This window comes from Manis javanica, chromosome 3, assembly GCF_040802235.1.
Source record: "Manis javanica isolate MJ-LG chromosome 3, MJ_LKY, whole genome shotgun sequence".
NCBI classification, from domain to species: domain Eukaryota; kingdom Metazoa; phylum Chordata; class Mammalia; order Pholidota; family Manidae; genus Manis; species Manis javanica.
Genome location: NC_133158.1, coordinates 77164694 through 77184320, shown reverse-complemented (window position 1 = coordinate 77184320; position 19627 = coordinate 77164694). Strand labels below are relative to the sequence as shown.

The following is a 19627-nucleotide window of genomic DNA, read 5'->3' as shown; positions in this document are numbered from 1 at the left end:
CTCCCTTCTAACAGTGAAGCTTTATTGTCAGGCCAAGCTTTTCTGTGAGGGCTCCTCTTCTCCTAGGATGAATTATTTCCCAAGAATTGTTTTCAATCTCTCATGCAAAGTCAACCTCCCTCCTCCTACACCACTTATGGCCACCTCAACAGTCTTTCAGATATCTAAGGTGGAACCTATTTGTTAGCTGAGAATTTGGCTACAATTCACCTGCAACCAGGAGGACTTTTAGATTTTTCCTCTGGGGAGGATGAGGGAGGTTACAAGGCAGAAGAAAGAGCATTATGATATCATAGCATTAAAGTTGGATGTGACAGCATTGGGACCTGAATTTGGATAGTGGTCATGGAAATAAAAGGGCAGATGTAAGACTTGATGAAAGAATAGATAGATAAAAACCACTGACTGAACTAGAGAGAGGCCCTGATCATTGCCATGGAAAATTCTGAGTTTCCTGTGAATTTCTGGGAAATTTTATTTCTCTACAGTAAGAATTGAAATTCAAAATCCTTAATGGAAGTGTTCAGAATCCTGTACTCACAGCTCCTCCCAACACCCTGCCCTAAAACCCACTGGCTCCCTTAAACTTCTCAGTGTCCATATTGGAGGCCCTCCTTCCTTTGCTGTTTTCTAAGCACCAGGCTTGTGAGTTGCTACAGTGTATAAGTTTTCTGCTCACCACACGTGAGGTGGTAACATAGACATGCTCGTCCTCATGAACACACTGGTGAACTGGATCTGTCTGTCATTTTGCTAGTATTGCTTGTTCTTGGGAAAAGATGGGAGGAAGGCCCCTGGGATTCCTCTAGGACTGAAGATAAATATTGTTCTCTGCATTCACATTTGCTTTGAATGAGTATTCTTCACATGCACATGTTCAGGAACAATTTCAGGGGCCTTTGAGACCAAAAAAGTTGATTTAGTTCACCCTCCCCACTCTCTTCACAGTCTCTATTAGGCAGCCTATTAACAAATTTTAAGAGGAGCATTTGAAACATTTACCTTTAAGCAAATGAATAAAAGCAGGGACATCTCTGGGCAATTCTCTGAGTCTTGGGTCTTTAGCACCCCTGTAGTTGGCCCTTTCTCTACATCAGTGTCCTCATGCTGGTCCCTGGCCACTTGGAGCTCTTCGTAGGGGACTTCACCAGGGCTGGCCTTCAGAATGCTTGTGGTTAAGCCTTCCTTCCCCAGATCCAATGTCAGATTATTATTTTACTAAAGGGATGAAGATAATGGGGGTTTAATAAATAATAATAACAGTAATAATAATAGATATGGTATATTGAGTGCCTAGCATTGCACTTTTTACACATTATCTCATTTAATCCTTATACTAATCTTAGGAAACAAGTGTTACTGACTCTCTTCACAAATGTGGAGAGACTGAAATCCAAGATTACAATTAAGTTCGCAAAGGTCATGTGGCTTATAAGTGCCTGATATAGAATAGGACTGCAGGTCTCCAGCCTAATATACATGCAAAGTTACAACACGTTCCATCTTTTAATTTCAAGGAATGGTTTATGATGGGGATTTCAGGGATCAAGGTGAGCTCTCAGAGGCTCTATCTCTCATAAGGGTTTTATTCCAGTGGGGCTCTAGTCTCTTAAACTTGCTTTTAAATGAAGTAAGCTCTTTGTAAAACTCTCTTCAGCAGAGAAAAACCACATGTCCTAGTTCAGATTATTCTCTGAAATCTCACAAAGAGTATTTTTTCAGAATATGGCATCAGGTGAGCTTTTTATCTTAAAATGAAAACAACAAAAACCCCCCACTCCTTACTGTCTCTCAATAAACATTATTTAATCACATTTTGTTAAAAAGAATGAAGCAGAAACGTGGCCTGTAAAAATGTTTGCCATCTTTGGGTTTTCAATTTCCTGATTCTGTGTAACTCTTGGTGGTTGTTTCTCAAACTTCTCTGTACCTGCATGAACACAAACCCCCTCTTAGTGGGCTGAGCCTCGAGGAAAACAGTGAAGTGGCTGCAGATTGAAAACAAGCACCTCTGGGTGCTCTCGTCTGCTGCTTCTCATCTTTTCCCTGCCTTATTAAATTAAGAATAAGTAAAATGCAGGTAAGATAAACTTTCTCTTTCTTTTCAACCAGAAAGGGAGCTTCAGACACATGATTGTGATTTAAAGCAAATGTGATTTTTAATCTCATGGTATTGACATTTTCAGTTATGTCTTTAATCATAGTACAAAGGATTTCTTTTTGTGTCTGGTTAAAGGAATTTCAGGTTACCAAGCTTTGGGGGACACAGAAAGGAGACTTTTGGATAGGATGAGCACGATGTCCCCACTCTTCTCCCCTCAGCAGACAGGCTTAATGAGAAAAGACCTGAGGACAGCCATTTCTCCTTTTTCCGTTTTGTGGATTTTGGCAGCTGTGCTGTCAGATGATTCTAAGGCTTGTTTTTCACTCTGCCTGGCAGGGAAAGAATAAGGGTTAAAGGAAATAGAGCTGTTCTCAGCTCCTACTCTTGATCTGGGCAAGGTCCTTATTACCTAGTGCCCTTAAGGGATGGAGGGATTAGTTCCTGCCACAGTTCTGATAAGGGTTTAGGGAATGAATTACAGTTTACAAAGTACATTAATTGAACAGTTATGTGGAAAAATTTTCACAAATATAAAATATTATTAAAACCGAATGCAAGTTTTGTGGAATAGTCTTGCTTTGAGACTCTTTCTTAAAAATGGAATTATTTTTTCCCTCTGATTATAAAAACACTGAGGTGCAATGCAAAATGAGCTCTTCCTTCCATTTCACCCTATTCCTATTGCACAAAAGTAATAAAAATCAATGCCAGTGTGGTAGTGGTAAAATGGTGGCTTATTTGGGGATACCACAGAAAGCTTGCAGGATTGCACTGCCCACCCTGCAGTTACTGCATCTGGCAGATCACTCCTATGTGCTTGCCTAGTCTAGTTCCCAAAACTCCTACTTTCTGACTGGACTATGAGTTTTATGCTAGCTTGAAGCTTCTAATCTCTTTGGACCATGCAAAAAACCAATTCTATATGACTATTGTTGAGCCTTCCTTCATGTTCACTGAGTTTATTGAGACCTGAGGGCTCCCTTCACAGGGGAACTATCACGAGCAAATCAGTTATGAGCAAATCTCACCCTTGTGTTCCACGGTCACAGCTCACTGCTCATCCTTCATTTCCTAATGTGCCTCTTTCCCTTGACTCAACAAAATAAGCTGGTTTACAGCCTGATCCATCTTACACTGAAGTCCACTCTTAGTTTTTTTATTTTGACAGATTCTAATCAGCTTTTCAGTGTCTTAAATAAGTCCCTCTTAAATGTGAATGGACAAAGATCCCTATTACTGGTAGAAAATCTTTAACATGATATGAACCCAGAGGAAGTGAAGAAAATCTAGGAAATAAAGATAAAAGAAAAGACCAAATAGGTTCTTGGAGAGATAACAGAAGATAATAAACTCATGAGCAAGAACAGAATACAATAAATATAAATATTGAGAGAATAAGAAAGAGCTCTAGATATAAAATTTATGATAGTAGAAATTAAAAATTAAACCAAAGGATTCAGTAAATGTCACAGACTGAATTGCATCCCCCAACCAAATTCTTATGTTGAAGCGCTAACCCTGGTACCTCAGAATGTGACTATATTTAGAGATAGGACTTTAAAGAAGTAATTATATTAAATGAGGCTCTCAGGACTTACTCCAGTCCAATATTACTGGTGTTCCCATAAGAAGAGGACATTAGAACACACAGAGAAGGGGTGCGTGTGCAGGGGGACAACCATGTGAAGAGGGAGCAAGCAGGCTGCTGTCTGCGAGTTGGTGAGAAAGGCCTCAGCAGACCCAACCCTGCCACCAACTTGACCTTGAACTTCCAGCCTCCAGAGCTATGAGAAAATCAATATCCGTTGTTTAGATTACCCACTCTATGGCATTTTTTTTTTTTTTTACAAAAGATAAGCATGGCTTTAATGAATGTATGTCAACACTTTCAAGGTCAATGGAAGCACCAAAGAGAAAACACTCACTTCCAGTGAAGTCAAGGGTGGGCTCACTAGGAGGTACTTGTAGCTGAGATGTGAGGGATATGGCTGAGAGGCAGACAGGAAAGTTTTCAGCAGAGGTATTCATGTCATAGCAAATGGTGCTTCTAATACAGTCTAACAAGAAAATTTCAGCAGTAGAACTCTATTCTCCACTCAGTAAAACTTGACCAAGGGTAAAGTCTCAGCAGCTCACTTCAGACTGGCTACTCTCAAAAGACATTAGGATAAGGATTTTATAAAGAATACAAGATGAGCACCGTGTATTTCCAGTTTTAATCAAAGAATCTCCATAATTATCTTTAATTCTGCAAGTGTCGAGCACTTCCTTCTGTGATACTTTCATTGGGATCAGAAATGACCTTATGGCACCGGCACAGTGGGGAGGGTCTAGGAGAATCACTGGCAGCAGCAGAACAAGGGAGAGGCAAATAGAAAGGCAGCCCTGGCAAACTAATAGAGTAAATTAGCCAGAGGCTCAAAATAACAGCAAAACCAAAATGAACTGACCAACAAAAACAGGTGGAAAACGTGGGAAAAGAGCAGAAATTAGACAAACAACCCAGGTGGTTCCAGATATCATAAAGAGAAAACAGGCAAAGTAGAAGGAAGAAACATAAAAAGTAAAAGTGAAAAGAAAAATAATATAAGAAAATGTGATTAAAAAGTTCTGCCAAGCACGTAGCATAACAATTGAAACCAATTACCTACCAAATCCTATCACTGTGAAATTTTAGAACAGTGGGAATAAAGAGCATATTTTATAATCCTCCAGAGAGAATGAGAAAGAAAAATAAAGGCCAAAAGTTGATCATACATACAATGAAACAGAAACCAGAATGATGTTGGACTTCTCAAGAAGAGAAAAATATACACAAATAATTGCAAGTAAGTAATAGTAAACTCATTTTATTAATTTAATTTGTTTTAGGAAGCTTCAAGGAACTTCTAACTGAAATTTTTGTATCTAACTGAAATTATTAAGCACATTTTACATAGCTCTGGTGTATTTTGCATCAGTGCTCACTGAAAGTTAAAGGAAAATAGGATGGACTAAATGTGTTGTGTGTTAGCAGGCTTGCTGTTGTCATCCAAGAATTATACCATTGTGCTGGTCAGATGGCATTTAGATAAAAGGATTCTGTTCTAAGCCACAGAACTAAAAGCGACTTTTTCAGGAGACAGAATAGGAAGCAAATTAAATAGGAATCTAGTCATATGAAGAAAAGGATGAGGGAACTAAGGATGTCAGAGCTGAAGAAGGTATGTTTTAGTGAGGTCAAGATTTTGGTCTTTGAACAGTTGAAGGGCCGATTATATGGAAAAGGATTAAACCTATTCAGTGTGGACCAGACACCAATGATTGGAAGCTTCAGAGAGAGCCATTTTGGTTCCATAGAAGGCATATTATAGTTTCTTTTTTTTCCTGTAGCGAATGACCACAATCCTAGTGATTGAAAACATCCTTAAGGTCAGAAGTCTGAAATGGAAGGAAAATTAGGAAACATTTTTGTACATTCTAGAGAATTTTGACCCTTCACAGTCAAATATTTCCTCCCTTATTATTCCTGTGATGCAGGGATGCCAAAGGATCAAGATTAGACTGAAGCTAAAGTCAAGGTGTTGGTAGGGCTGCAGTCCTGGAGGTTCTACAGGAGAAATATGTTCCTTGCCTTTTCCAGCTTCTCCAAGCTGCCTGCAGTCCTTGGCTCGTGGCTGCTTCCATCTTCAAAGGCAGCAGGGCAGCATCTTGTAATCTCTCTGGCTCTGACCCTCCTGCCTCCCTCTTCTAAGGACCCTTGTGTTTACATTGGGTCCACCAGGATAGACCAGGATAATATGCCATCTCAAGATCCTTAACTTAACCAGACCTACAAAGTCCTTTTTGCCATATAATGTAATATATTCACAGGTTTTGGTGGTTAGGATATAAAACCTTTGGGGAGTTATTCTGTCTACCACAGTAGGTAAGAATTTTTGAATTGCCATTGTGGTTTAGTGATGGGCTGGGCTGTCTTGGAAGCCAGTGATTTGCACCCACTGGATATTCATAGGAATATCCAGTTAGTAGTGATGCTGAGGGAAATTTTATGAGCAATTGCACTATTAAAGTCCTAATAATCTTGAAATTAAAAAAATGTCTCTGTTTTTTCATGGTATAGAAAATTAAATCTGAGATTGCATGATGCTAAGACCGATGAAGAGAAAAACACTCAATTCCTTTTATTGTAATTTATGATACACAGAATTTGAACTTTCCACTCATATTTTAGTTATGTATGTATGAGCTCGAAGTTAAGAACAATAGCTTCATGTTCTACCATATACAGTCAACAAGTGGACTAGAATTAAAAAATAAAAGCAGTATATTTCATTGATCAGTTCTAATTAGCATAAAGTCTTTGAAAAAATGTTTCCTTACAACTTCATTGGATAAATTCATTTCCTTGTAACTCATTAGACCTATTCTGCTTTCTGGATCCACACAGATTAAGTTCAGCCCCTTTTACATTAGATGGTCCTTTAAGTATACAAGGAGTTCTTTCATATCCTCCAAGTCTGTTCTTTAGTTTAATTACCTTCTGCTTCTTTGAAGAAGCTGTAGTGCATATGCATTTTATAATGTAAAATTCTGGACTTTACATGTTTTTCAATTTAATATCAGTTAAGTCAATGGGTTAAATTTAATCTCTTTGGTCCATTGTTCTGTCCAACAATATATTAATACAATTATTCATTCATCATTTTTGTTTTTTTTTGAGATCCCAGTTACAAAACATTTTTTTCATGACACTTCTGGTGGAGTGGAGATCTTTTTTGTTGGGATCCATTCCTGTATTGGGTGGGAGATTTTACTAAGTGATATTTGAGGTAACCTATTCAGGTTTCATTGAGCATTGCTGGGGTAATGAACTTTGGGGAAAGATAAAGAAATGGTCTTAGCTTTCAAGGAGCAGCTCTGATACTCTGTGATACTGTACTTTGCCTATTTGTCAAGCTGATCATGGAACCAAACTAATTTGTTATCAGTAATATACACAGGAGGTGGCTCTTCACTGTTGAATCCCAAGAAACCTGAGTGCGATTGGTTAGTTTATTCCTACATTACTCAAAATGGGAAGGAAAATTAGGAAACATTTTTGTATATTCTAGAGAATTTTGACCCTTCACAGTCAAATATTTCCGCCCTTATTATTCCTGTGATGCAGAGATGCCAAAGGATCAAGATTAGACTGAGGCATAAGGAGACCAGACAGTCAAACAGGGTGGTACCTACTCAAATATTTTTCTCACATTGGGCTGCTCCTCGTATTGGATCTTTTATTACTTATTATCCATTCATTTATGCTGAACGTTGCCCACTCCCAGTAATCTTCTTTAGAACTGTCCAAAATGAATTTGTAATTGTATGAATTAGTTTAATAAAGTAAATCTAGTTTCTAAGTTTTAGAATGAAAAACAAGAAAGTTTTATAAAATTCTTATTTCTGAAATAAACTAGATGTATAATTTCTATCTACTGCATCAGATGATTGAGAAAGGTCTTAGACAGAAACTCTAAAAAAAGGGAGTTGAAGAGAGGAGCTGGAGATTACTAACATCAAACCTATTTTACAGGTTTGTCCTGTCTGGGATGGCTTGGTCTGTGAACTTCCTGCCCCAGGAGACGTAAGAGCTTGGCAACTGAAGGTAATTGCTAAGTGAAGTTTTTACAGACTAGGAAATAAATTTGGCATTTCAAATACAAACAGCTTTTAAACATAAAAAGCTCTAGAAGTTGGTTAGCATTTAGTTCAGTTTTAAAACACACACATACATAAAATACTGAAGATATAAGCAGTGTACTACAATTGAGTTATAGCAGAAAAACTCCGTAATTTAGACACCAAATAGTTACCCCTCTTCAGTTTTATGCTTAGTTTAGGTAAAATATAAGCACTTACACTATTCAGATAACCCTATTTCCATTAATTTGGGCTTTTTGTTTTTTCAGTAGATTGAAATCACACATCTGATATTTTTTAGAAATAAGAATTTTAAAAAGCTTTCTTGTTTTTAAACACAGCCAATACACCAGACTCCACAAGAATGTAATGAAGTATCACATTATTCTTTGTAGACCTAGGGAGTTCTGGAGGCTTCTAAAGAAGGGTCCTGTCATGCATGACAATCCATCACTGTCCTCTTGTCCTCCCTCTATTTAACTTTCCACCCCAACTTCCTGACTTCCCCCTGGAGCTCCTAAGAGTTTTCTTTCATTTATGCAGAACGATTTCTATTTTTCTACAAATTTTGTCACCACCCAATGCCAAGGCCCTTTTGAGCCTCAGCACATACTCCAAGTAGGCTTATCAAAGAATTTTCTAGACAAAAGTAACTCTTCCTGTGAGAGGAATTCTTATACTTGCTGCTATGAAAACTAAAAACAAACAAAAAAACCAAAACAACACTCTATCCTGTTGTTAGTATGACAGAACTTAGGCATCAGGAGGAAATCACAAATGATTTCACATTAAATCATGACCTTCTCCACCCACTAAAAGAAATCATTAAACATTTTGTTTTTAGCTTTAAGTCAGTGACTTTATTACGCATATTCTAAAGTTGATCTTTTAGTCCAAGTTTATATTCAATTTCATGGCAATGATTTGAGAAACATGGTCAGTTTGAATACTTGGTCCTATTTGAATATGTCAGTGGCATTGAGCAATGAGTTTCATGAGGAAAAAGTCACACTTTAAATCATGAAAAAGCCAACATAGTCTTTTTTATTGTGGCAAAAAAATATATAGCATGAGCTCTACCTGCTTAAATTCCTAAGTGTATAGTATAGTGTTGTTTACTATAAACACAGTGTTGTATAGCAGACCTCAAGAACTTTTCATCTTGCATAACTGAAACCTTATACCCATTGTGCAGCAACTCCCCATTACTACCCCCAGCCCCTGGCAATCTCATTATCTTTTATGTTTCTATGAGTTTAACTACTATAGATACCCCATGTGAGTAGGGTCATGCAGTATCTTTCCTGTGATTGGCATGTTTCACTTAGCATAATGTCCTTAAGGTGCATCCATGTTGTCCCATATGGCAAGATGTCCTTCTTATGGCTAAATATTATTCCATTCTGTATATATATATCTCACATTTTTTAATCCATTCTTTTGTCAATGGACATTGAGGTTGCTTCTACATCTTGGCTGTTGTGACTAATGCTGCAATGAACATGAAAGTACAGATATCTCATTGAGATACTAATTTCAATTTTTCCAGTTCTGGAGCTATATCCAGAAGTGGAAGCTAAATTGTGCAGTAATTCTATTTTTAAGTTTTTGAGGAACTTTCATACTGTTTCTATAGTGGCTGCACAATTTTATGTTCCCACCAACAGTGCACAAGGATTCCAACTTCTCTACATCCTTGCTAACACTTGTTTTGTTTTGTCTTTTTGATAATAGCCTTCCTAACATGTGATATGTCATTGTGGCTTTGATTTTATTTCCCTGATAATTGGTGTTGTTGAATATCTTTTCATATACCTATTGGCTACTTGTTTGTCTTCTGTTGAGACCCTTCTACTCAAATGCTTTGTCCATTTTTAAAACCAGGTTATTACTATTATTATTTCTGCTATTGAGTTGTGGTAGTTCCTTATATATTTTGAATATTGACCCTTTATGTGGTTTGCAAATATTTTCTCCCATTCTGTAGGTTGCCCTTTCACTCTGTTGATTGTCTCCTTTGCTACACTAAAGTTTTTTAATTCAATGTAGTCTCAATTATTTATTTTTGCTTTTATCATCTGTGCTTTTTATCATGTCCAAGAAATCATTGCCACAACCAACTTTATTAAACTTCCCTGATCAAAGTTTTAGATTGTTTTGGAATTATCAGTTAGTGTGGATGATAGACATGTTACGCTATTTCTGAATCTTACTTCTTCCTTGACTTCTGTCATCACTGATGTCCACCAGCTTGAATCAAGGCTGCCTGTGTGCATAGTTCTCCCAGAGTTGGGCAGTGCCCCACTTGTACTGCTTTGAAAGGTGGCCTTAAATAGAATAAAGGCAAAATTATTTGGTATTTTCCATCTTCAAACAAGCTGCTAATAATTGTTGGAGTCATCCTTTGACTGAGTAAAGGAATAAAACGGGACATGAGGTTGGTTGTAAAGATGCAGTGAGGCTCAGGAATTTTTTCTCTCTTTAAAAAAAGTAAACGTAAATCCTTTTAGTTTCTCTGGATTACCTAGATTACTCTCTCTGTATCCCTGCCAATCTAAGTTTATAGGCTCTACTTAATCACCACCTACTTACTTCTTAACCTTCTGTCCTCTGTCCCACACATAATGAAGGACATGTTGCCTCCAAGAACACTAATGACTCTTAATCACCAAATCCTCTTAATCTCCCTCTAATGACATCTCTTTTCTGGAAAGAACCTCCTCTGGGTTCCAAAGCCCTATTCAACTTAGTCATAGTACATCTTTATTGAGTGCTTGTTATGTATCAAGTACTTCCTAGAGTATGGAAATCAAGACAGTAGCTGAGAAATGACTGCAGAAATTGCAGGTGTAACTCTGATAAGCAAAGACTGAATCAATTGACATGGAGAAAAAATAACCATCTTCTAGAGCACCACCATCCAATAGAAATACAGTGCAAACCACATATGTAATTTTTAGTTTCCTAGTACTCACATTAAAAAAGTAGAAGGAAATAGGGGCAATTAATTTTAATGTATTTTATTTAACTCAATGTATCAAATATATCATTTAACATATAAATAAAAAACAATTTATTAATATGATATCTCTATATGTATTTTTCAGTAAGTCTTCAAAACCTGGAATGTATTTTATACTTCAAACCCATCTCAGTTTAGACTAACAACATTTCAAATACTTAATAGTACCATGTCTGGTGGCTGCCATATTGAGTGATGCCATCTAGAGAGTATAAATAGAACAAATAAAAGAGAGAAACTTTTTTGCTTAGAAGAAGAATTTTTACTAGTTATCAAGAATTATGACTGTCTAACAGTACAATGGACTTCCTTCCAGAGGAAGCTGGAAGAAACCAAGTGGAAATAAAGCTCAAACTAGAAATGCATTAATTGACTTTTAATGTCCTTTAATTAATTGCCTTTTTTTAAAATGCATTTTGGGGCAACAATTTAGACAATGTAGAGTTGTATAAAGAAATATTTATTAATTTCCTCTCTTCCACTCCTAGTCTCTGAGTTAACAAATGTTAACAGTTTAGTGTCTATCCTTCTAGACCTTCATCTATATTCATACCAGCCCATACAATAAAATTGTGTACATCTATGCATGCACACATTATTTTTAATTTTTTAAAAAATGATCATGAAAATATAAGTTATTCCATGGTTTATATTACTTACTAATATATTATTGACTTATTTCTAGGTCAATATATGTGTGACTCACTCATTTTTAAATAGCTATATCATCTTCCTTATACCTAATATCCCATAATTTATTTAAACATTCATGTATTGCTAGATAATTTATCAGGAGTCTCATGACATTGCCTCTTGGGCCACCTCTGATTTCAGCCACACTTGAATCGGAACATTCCATGCAAATGCAGCATCAGCTTATGCTGACAGCATGTTGTTTCTAGCATGTGCCTTGATTTTGTTCTGTTTCTTTCTCTAGATCTTCTCCAATATACTATGCTCTCACTGCTGACCAGTAGGCAATTCTGTAAATTATTCAGGTGGCAGAATCAAGAGCTTATTGCCCTAGGGACTGGTCAAACCCCAATCTTCCTTGGCTTTTCAGTCTTGCCTGTCTCTCTTCCCGGTTCTTCATTCCTGTCTCTGGCATTGCCTTCCAAATAAACTGCAGGCATACAAGTCTTTCTCTCAGGTGACAAACAAGCAGGTGATTTCTATTGTTAAGAGAGAGTGTTGCATGAAACTTTTCTTTTAAAAATTTTACATATCAGTGCTTTTTCAAATTTCTCAGTTTTAGATTTCCAAAACTAAATGTGTTGTCAGATTACATTTCCAAAAGGCTGTAGCAAATCCCAGGCCTGTCAGCAGTACATACTAATGTCCATTTACATATTTATATCCCTGCTGCCCTATAATTTTTGCTACTCTGATTTACAAAAAATGGTGAGTCACAGTACTGTAATTTTCCTTTAAGTGACATTAGGAAGGTGAGCATCTTCTCATGTTTTTAAGAGACTGTTTTTACTCAATCCATGCAACAAAAATATATTATCAGGTAGATTAAAAATACAAATGGAAACATAGTAAAAATATTTAAAGACAATTTAGGAGAAAGTTTAACCATGTGTGAAGGAAGACATTCTTTATTATTATTATTTTTTATTTCTTTTGAGCTACATATAATAAAATGAACAAATCTTAGTGTACAGCTCAATGAATTTTGACATGTATATATGCTCATGTAACCATCACCTGGAGCAAGATATCAGGCATTCTCACTAATTTTTTCCCCCTCTTTACCTATTTTACCCACAACCCTCTCCTCTCCTATGGCCACCACTGGTCTGTATTCTGTGTCTGAGTTTATTTGTTTTTAGTTTTGATCTCACATATAAGTGAAATCATATGGTATTTGTCTTTCTCTGTTTGATTTATTTCACTTAGCATGATACCACCTAGGTCCATGCATATTGTTGCAAATGGCAAGATTTCATTCTCTTTTTATGGCTGAGTAATATTCTATTATGTATATGTACCAGTCATTTATTGATAAACATTTAGGTTGCTTCCATATTTTGGCTATTGTAAATAATACTGCTATAAATATAAGAGTGCATATATCTTTTTGAATTAGTTATTTTGTTTTCTTTGGGTAAATTCCCAAAAGTGGAATAATTGGGTCATATGCATTTCTATTTTTGGTTTTTCTGTGGAACCTCCATACTATTTTTCATAGTGGTTGCACCAATTTGCAGTTCCCCCACAAGAGCATGAGGGTTTCCTTTTCTCCATGTCCTCGCTGACACTTGTCCTTTTTATTTTTGACATTTGCTAGCCATTCTGACTCGTGTGAGGTGATATTTCATTGTGGTTTTGATTCTCATTTCCCTGATTATTAGTGAGGTTGAGCATTTTTTCATGTGTCTATTTGCCATCTGTATGTCTTCTTTGGAAAATGTCTATTTAGGTCCTTTGCCTATTTTTAACTGGATTTTATTTTTTTTGTGTGTGTATGTAGAGTTGTATAAGTTATTTCTATGTTTTGGATATTCACCTCTAATCCAGATATATCATTTGCAAATATATCCTTCCATATAGTAGGTTGCCTTTTTGTTTTGTTAATGGTTTCCTTTGCTGTGCAGAAACTTTTTAGTTTGATGTAGTTCCACTTGTTTATTTTGTTTTTGTTTCCCTTGCCTGGGGAGACATATTCAGAAAAATATTAGTAATGCTGATGTTCAAGAATTCACTGCACATGTTTCCTTCTAGGAGTTTTATGTTTCCAGGTCTTATATTTAAGTCTTTAATCCATTTCAAGTTTATTTTTGTGTATGGTGTAAGATAGTGGTCCAGTTTCATTCTGTTGCATGTAGCTGTCTGGTTTTCCCAATACCATTTATAGAAGAGACTGTTTCGCCATTGTATATTCTTGCCTCCTGTTATATACTGATTGACCATATAGGTGTGGGTTTATTTCTGGGCTCTTTTCTTCTGTTCCATTGATCTATATATCTGTTCATGTGCCAGTACTGTACTGTTTTGATCGCTGTGGTATTGTTGTAGTTTGAAATCAGGGAGTGTGATGCTGCCAACTTTGTTCTTTCTCAAGATTATTTTGGCTATTAGGGATCTTTTATGGTTCCATAATAATTTTAGGATTATTTGCTGTAGTATTTTGAAGAATGCCATTGGTATTTTCATACAGATTGCACTTAACCTGTAGATGGTTTTGGGTAGTATAGTCATTTTAGCAATATTAATTTTCTTCCTATTCATGAGCATGGGATATATTTCCATTTATTTGTGTCTTTAATTTCTCTCATCAATGTTGTATAGTTCTCACAGTATAGGTCTTTCACCTCCATGATTAAGTTTATTCTTAAGTATTTTATTCTTTTTGGTGCAATTGTAAATGGGATTGATTTAATTTCTCTTTCTGTTAGTTATTTGTATATAGAAATGCAATAGAGTTCTGTATGTTGATTTTGTATTCTGCAACTTTACTGGATTCATTAATTAATTCTAATAGCTTTTTGGTGGAGTCTTTAGGGTTATCAATATCTAGTATCATGTAATCTGCAAATAGTGATAATTTTACATCTTTGAAGGAAGACATTCTTAAACATAAAAAATAGACATTTTTAGCCATAAATAAAGATGGACAGATTAGATTACATTAAAATTGTTTCTAAATTTTTGGTTGAAAAAATGATACTGAGAGAATTTTAATTAAAAGACTGCAGTTGTCAAAACACAAACGAGGGATTGGCAAAAATGTCCACAAAACATCTAATGGATGCTATGAATTAATATGAGAAAGTAAAAAAAATCTTACAGATAAGTAGGCAAAGAATAAAAACAGAAGAGAAAAGGTATGTTGCCTTCCTTGCTATTCACAGTGTAATTTTAGTGCATGAACATACACACACACATACACACACACACACACACACACACACAGACACACACTGAGGCCCATGAGCTCAGAACCAATCTTAAGAGAATTTGTCCAGATAGAGCTTATTTTGACTTAATAAATATAAATCAACTGCTCTGGAATTTGAAGGCCATGTATATGTAATTTGATGGAAGTTTGAAATGATCTAATACCTTTTGTCTACCTAGACCTGAGAATAATTTACTTATATTATCCAGACTGCTATTCATATACCTGAATTCACTTGGCCGGCATCATTCAACTGATTCTCCCAATATATTGGATTAGGCAAATTTATAGACCTTATAAATCCATTTTATTGTGCATATGGGTTCTTCCCATAATACCAGCCACCAGGTAGAATCCCCGTCTGCACAATTTATTTTGATATCTTAAAAACATTTTTTAAAAATTTCATTTTACACAGAACATAAACTAGATCAGGGTGGTTAGCATTTCTATTTCTTCTATACCTAATGCTCCAGGGTGAAACAACAGTATTTCTTTATCCTTGTTTGTACTGACTGAAATAGCATGAATTATGGCTGTGTTCCAAAGCTGGTGAGTTATAGAGCCATAATTCTGTTAGCATACAAATAAAATGCATATCTGTATTTGGCCTTTGGCCATGACCTTGGTGGAGGAAGATCTCATGAGATCTCAGGTCCATGAGCTGCATCAGGTATGCCAGAGGCTATGTCAACATGGGCTTTCTAGACTGATTCTATGGGTAAGGTTTTAATAGGCCCATGTAGTACAAAGGTTGCGACTGGTTTTTCTTTTCTATCAAATTAATCACTTTTTCCATGTGAGTCTACTTATTTTAATTGTAGCTATAGAGTAAAAAGCTTCCAGTTCAAGGAGTTCTTCTTTTGTGTTGCTGTTGCTAAATTCCAGATGAAAAGATGGATTAAAAGTAACATTAGATAGTAAAAAGTGACTTTAGATGATGTCCTTGGGGCCCTAGATAAACAGAAATGTGGTACAGTTAATCGGATAGTCAAACGGCTGAATTGATTAACTTGAATTTTTACCAAATTGCATAAACCCTTAGCTTGGAAAAATCAGTAACTTAGGTTCAAACTTAAAATCCTTAAACTACTATTACCTATTTAAAAGAGAAGTAAAACTTCTCTCTAGGTGTCTCTACATAATTTATTTTATGTCTAGAGCATGAAGTTATATATATTGTCCATGGCTGGTCATGTGCCTCATAGTTCACAAGGGTTCAGTGTATTGTGTAGTTAACGGGTGACTGTGAAGTCCAGAAGGTCGTTTTTACAGTCCTGACATGAAAGAACACAGCACAGGTTTATCTCTGAGACAGTTACGGGAAGGTCATAAAGTGATCTCAGTTGACTACTCTGTCTTCCATTGACGTCAATTACATCTTGGTATTTGGTATATTTTCAGATTCTAAAGGCATGGCTGATGTATTTAGATGTATTTAGTAGCATGAATCTCTGACTCACAGATTTCTTGTTAACATTTATCATTTGTTTTTAATAGAGAAACAGTTATGGGATAGCAAAACTCTTCCACTTTTCTAAGTGATCTTTTTACTGAGAAAAAGATGTCATTAACTATTTCACTCACATGCTCTGCAGTTAGGGGGCTTTTGTGTTAATGTAGAGAGAAAATGTGATTGGGGACAAGTGTAGGGGACATGGAGTCCTACTGTGCAAGTGCAATTTATTATAATGTTCTTTGATTCAGTATAAATTTTATACACACACACATATATATATATAAGCCATATGAGGGCTATCTTTCAAAGTTATCTTAGGAAGAAGGTGTACACTTTCTCCAGTGGTGGAATCTTTGCTTAAGAAATATTTAGGTTAGAATTTTAAAATCTCAGTGTTTTTAATAATATTTGGCTTTACTTATGTAGAGCATTTTAAATAGGCCCAGAGGTGGCAGGAAACCATGTAATGGGCTAGGCACCTTATTTTACATCCATATGTATCCAGCTAAGATTTGAAAAGACTGAAGACTGTTTAGTGATAACTCACATGCCTCCATTTCTATCCCATTTCATTATGTGGAGAACCAGTTAAGATACTTGATGGAGAGAGCTATGGGGTGGGAATTCAAACGGGGCCCCTTTTCTGGCCTTGTTTCTTGATTTGTATGACCTTGGGAAAATCAGTTCAGCTCCTGAGCTAGACATAAAAGAAAGACAATGTTTGCCCCTGGGAAATGCAATGAATTTCTTTGATAGTCACAAGAGGAAGGGTTCCATACAAAAATAGGTTACAGTATTTGTCTTCTCAAGAATTTGATATGGTGAGTTGCTTGTGAAATAGGCGGGTAGATAATTATCAGCTGAAAATGATCTTCTTGATATATTTTTACTTCATTCATTTTCAAGTTTCACAGCCATTTCTAAGACACAGGATAATGAAGATTTAATACCATTACCGACCACTGCAAAAAGCTCTAGGCCCAGAGATGGCAAATGGGCTAGGCACCTTATTTTATAGGGATAAGGACAAGGAAAGGTACTCCAGGGTTGTAATATCTTTTCTGCTTAGGACAGTCTAGATGTTAGTGTGTCATACAAATTACTAGCGCATATAGGTTAATCCCTGATTAACCCAGCAATGACTTCTGGTAACAAATAATGCTGACCACAGACTAAGGCTATTAGATAATTAGACTTATGCAATAATTCTTTCATAGAAGTCAGAAAAATTGTATGTTGCTCAAAACTGACTGCTTTTATTTTAGTGAAAGACCATTACAATATTATATAATTTATTTGATTTCTCTCAACCTTAGTCTTCTATCAGAGAAATGGAGCATTTCTCATACCATACACACACATATACACACACACACAAGAATTCAATAAACTTAATAAATAAATAAATAACAGAAGTGAGAAGGAAACAAATTCTATATGATAAAAATAATAGCTATTAATTATTGAGTGTTTATTGTGTGATAGCCTCTGTGCTAAACTTTTTACCAGCATTATTTCATTTAGGTCCCTCAATAAATATATGAGGAATCTACTGATGTTATCATCCCAAGTTTGCAGGTGAAGAAATAGGCTTAGAGATGTTGATTACCTTACACAAGATCACATAGCTGGTAAGTGGCAGAACAGGGTTGAAACCCAGACACTCTGGCTGCAAATCAGTCCTTTATGAAGAAAGCACATACCAAGAACATATTATAAAGTATAGCTTATAAATAATGACTAGAGGACAAAGTCTATCATTTCATTCATACTGAGATTTCTTTAGGGCCTTGATTCCCAATGGTCAGTAAGCATAGCTGGCAGCCAAGGCCAGAGCTGCCCAATTCCCTGGCTCAGGGTGGCCTGAGCAGCTGGCATTAGGTGGCACTGACCATAGCTGCCCCTCCTCACCTATTGGCCTGAGAAATACAGAAGCCATTGGTTCTGACCGGGCCTGGCCTGGAGCCTTCAGGGGGTATATGACCAGAAATACTCAAGAACTGTCTGCTCTGTCTGATGGCCAGTTCTCCCATGGAGCCCAGGCTTACTTTGCTCCTGAAATGACTTTCTGGAAAAGTCTCCTGCCATTAGTGTTAGTTGTGATGTTAAGTCACCCACTTAAACCCTAAACTGGATGTTGAAGATGACAGGGAAGTGTGCACTGTGTGATACCAACAATTCTAAATTATGTGCTCCAGAGCTCCTGTGAAGGGCAGGCTTTCAGCCTCTTATTTCTGCCTCAACTGCTGCAACAACTCTTCCTCCTGATAGCCGTCCTGGGGTTCTGTGTCAGATCCCATATGCCTACCATCTCTCCTGGCAAACATACAATTGTAGTCACTGGTGTGATGTGGAGGTAGATTCATTATTCCATTAGGGAGAAGATACACTCAGACTCAAGAAGATCCCAGGCTCAAGGGTCACATTTATTACTGAATCCTTTCAAGGGACCTTAAGAGGTTCACAGGAAGGATACAATTAATAAGATATTAGGATATGGCACTTTTGCAAATGACAGATTTTTATTTTATGCCTTTTTCTTAATAGGATACTAAGTCCAAGAAAGATTTGAAGACAAGGCATTTAGAATGATTAAAAAAAAAAATCTCTTTAGAGGAAAGGAAACCCTTTCATAAGTTGGTGTGAATGGAAAATCTTTGGCTTGTATTCCGGAAAAAGTATCATGCATGGAAAACCCCCAATTAAAAGGTCACTTTTAACTGAAACTGAAAGAAAGTTTAAAGTTCAGAGTTTAAAAACAGAGAAAGAGGGACAAGCTAATAATCTTTAAGCTGAAAAGAAATGTGATACTTTTCTAGCGTATTATCCTTGGGAAAGGTCAAAGAAACGGCAGTCATTTGCGTTTCTCTTGATCTAAATTATTTGATCATCTATACAGAAAACAAAACTAAATTATTTTTTAAGAACCTTGAAGAGCATGAACTTAGCCTAACACAGAGAGAAGCCTCTTTTCTGTTTGGTGTTCCTTTAAGGGGTATTTTTATTGCTGAAGGGAAGGCTCCATTAACATTTTACATAAAGTTCCCTTAAGAGTGGGTCTTAGTGGCCAGGGCTTGGTAACAGTTGCTGGTGTTGGTTTTGAGTATTTCTCTGTCAGTTGTCAGTAGGGATTAGTTCTTCTTTGGGGTCAGAAAATGCTGGGGAGATAACTGGTGTGTGGTTGAAAGGCAGCTGTGATTTTAGAGTGGTCTCAGTGATAAAAGAGGTGCATTCCTGGGTTCTTTTTGGAGGAGAAGGGTGTTTGGAGGAGAGCTTACCTGCTGGAATAATTCTGTTAACAGAATTGTCTGCTGGCACTTGCACCCTTACATCCCTTGTAAATTCTCTGCATGCCACAGGCAGAAGCTTGGAAACTATGTTTCTTGGGCTAGTTTGCTAGCAGGGTTCCAATGAGCACTGCCAGTAAGGTGCTCTTACATGGGACTGCGAAGGTGGAAGGGGAGAGGGGCAGAT

The 19627-nt window shown here is 36.5% G+C and overlaps 1 long non-coding RNA gene across 4 annotated transcripts in view; it reads left to right on the top strand.

Moving 5' to 3' along the window:
* LOC140848403 (uncharacterized) overlaps window positions 1-19627 on the top strand; it is a 186181-nt gene that overhangs the window by 116726 nt on the left and 49828 nt on the right. The window contains exons 1-2 of one of the 4 annotated variants that reach the window (XR_012129223.1): window positions 3783-4932; window positions 7662-7733. The exons of 2 other annotated variants lie outside the window; for them this stretch is intronic. This is a non-coding gene — a long non-coding RNA (uncharacterized lncRNA). Of the gene's footprint in view, window positions 1-3782; window positions 4933-7661; window positions 7734-19627 lie in introns of those variants that run through there. One more of the 4 variants, XR_012129224.1, reaches the window with a different exon arrangement.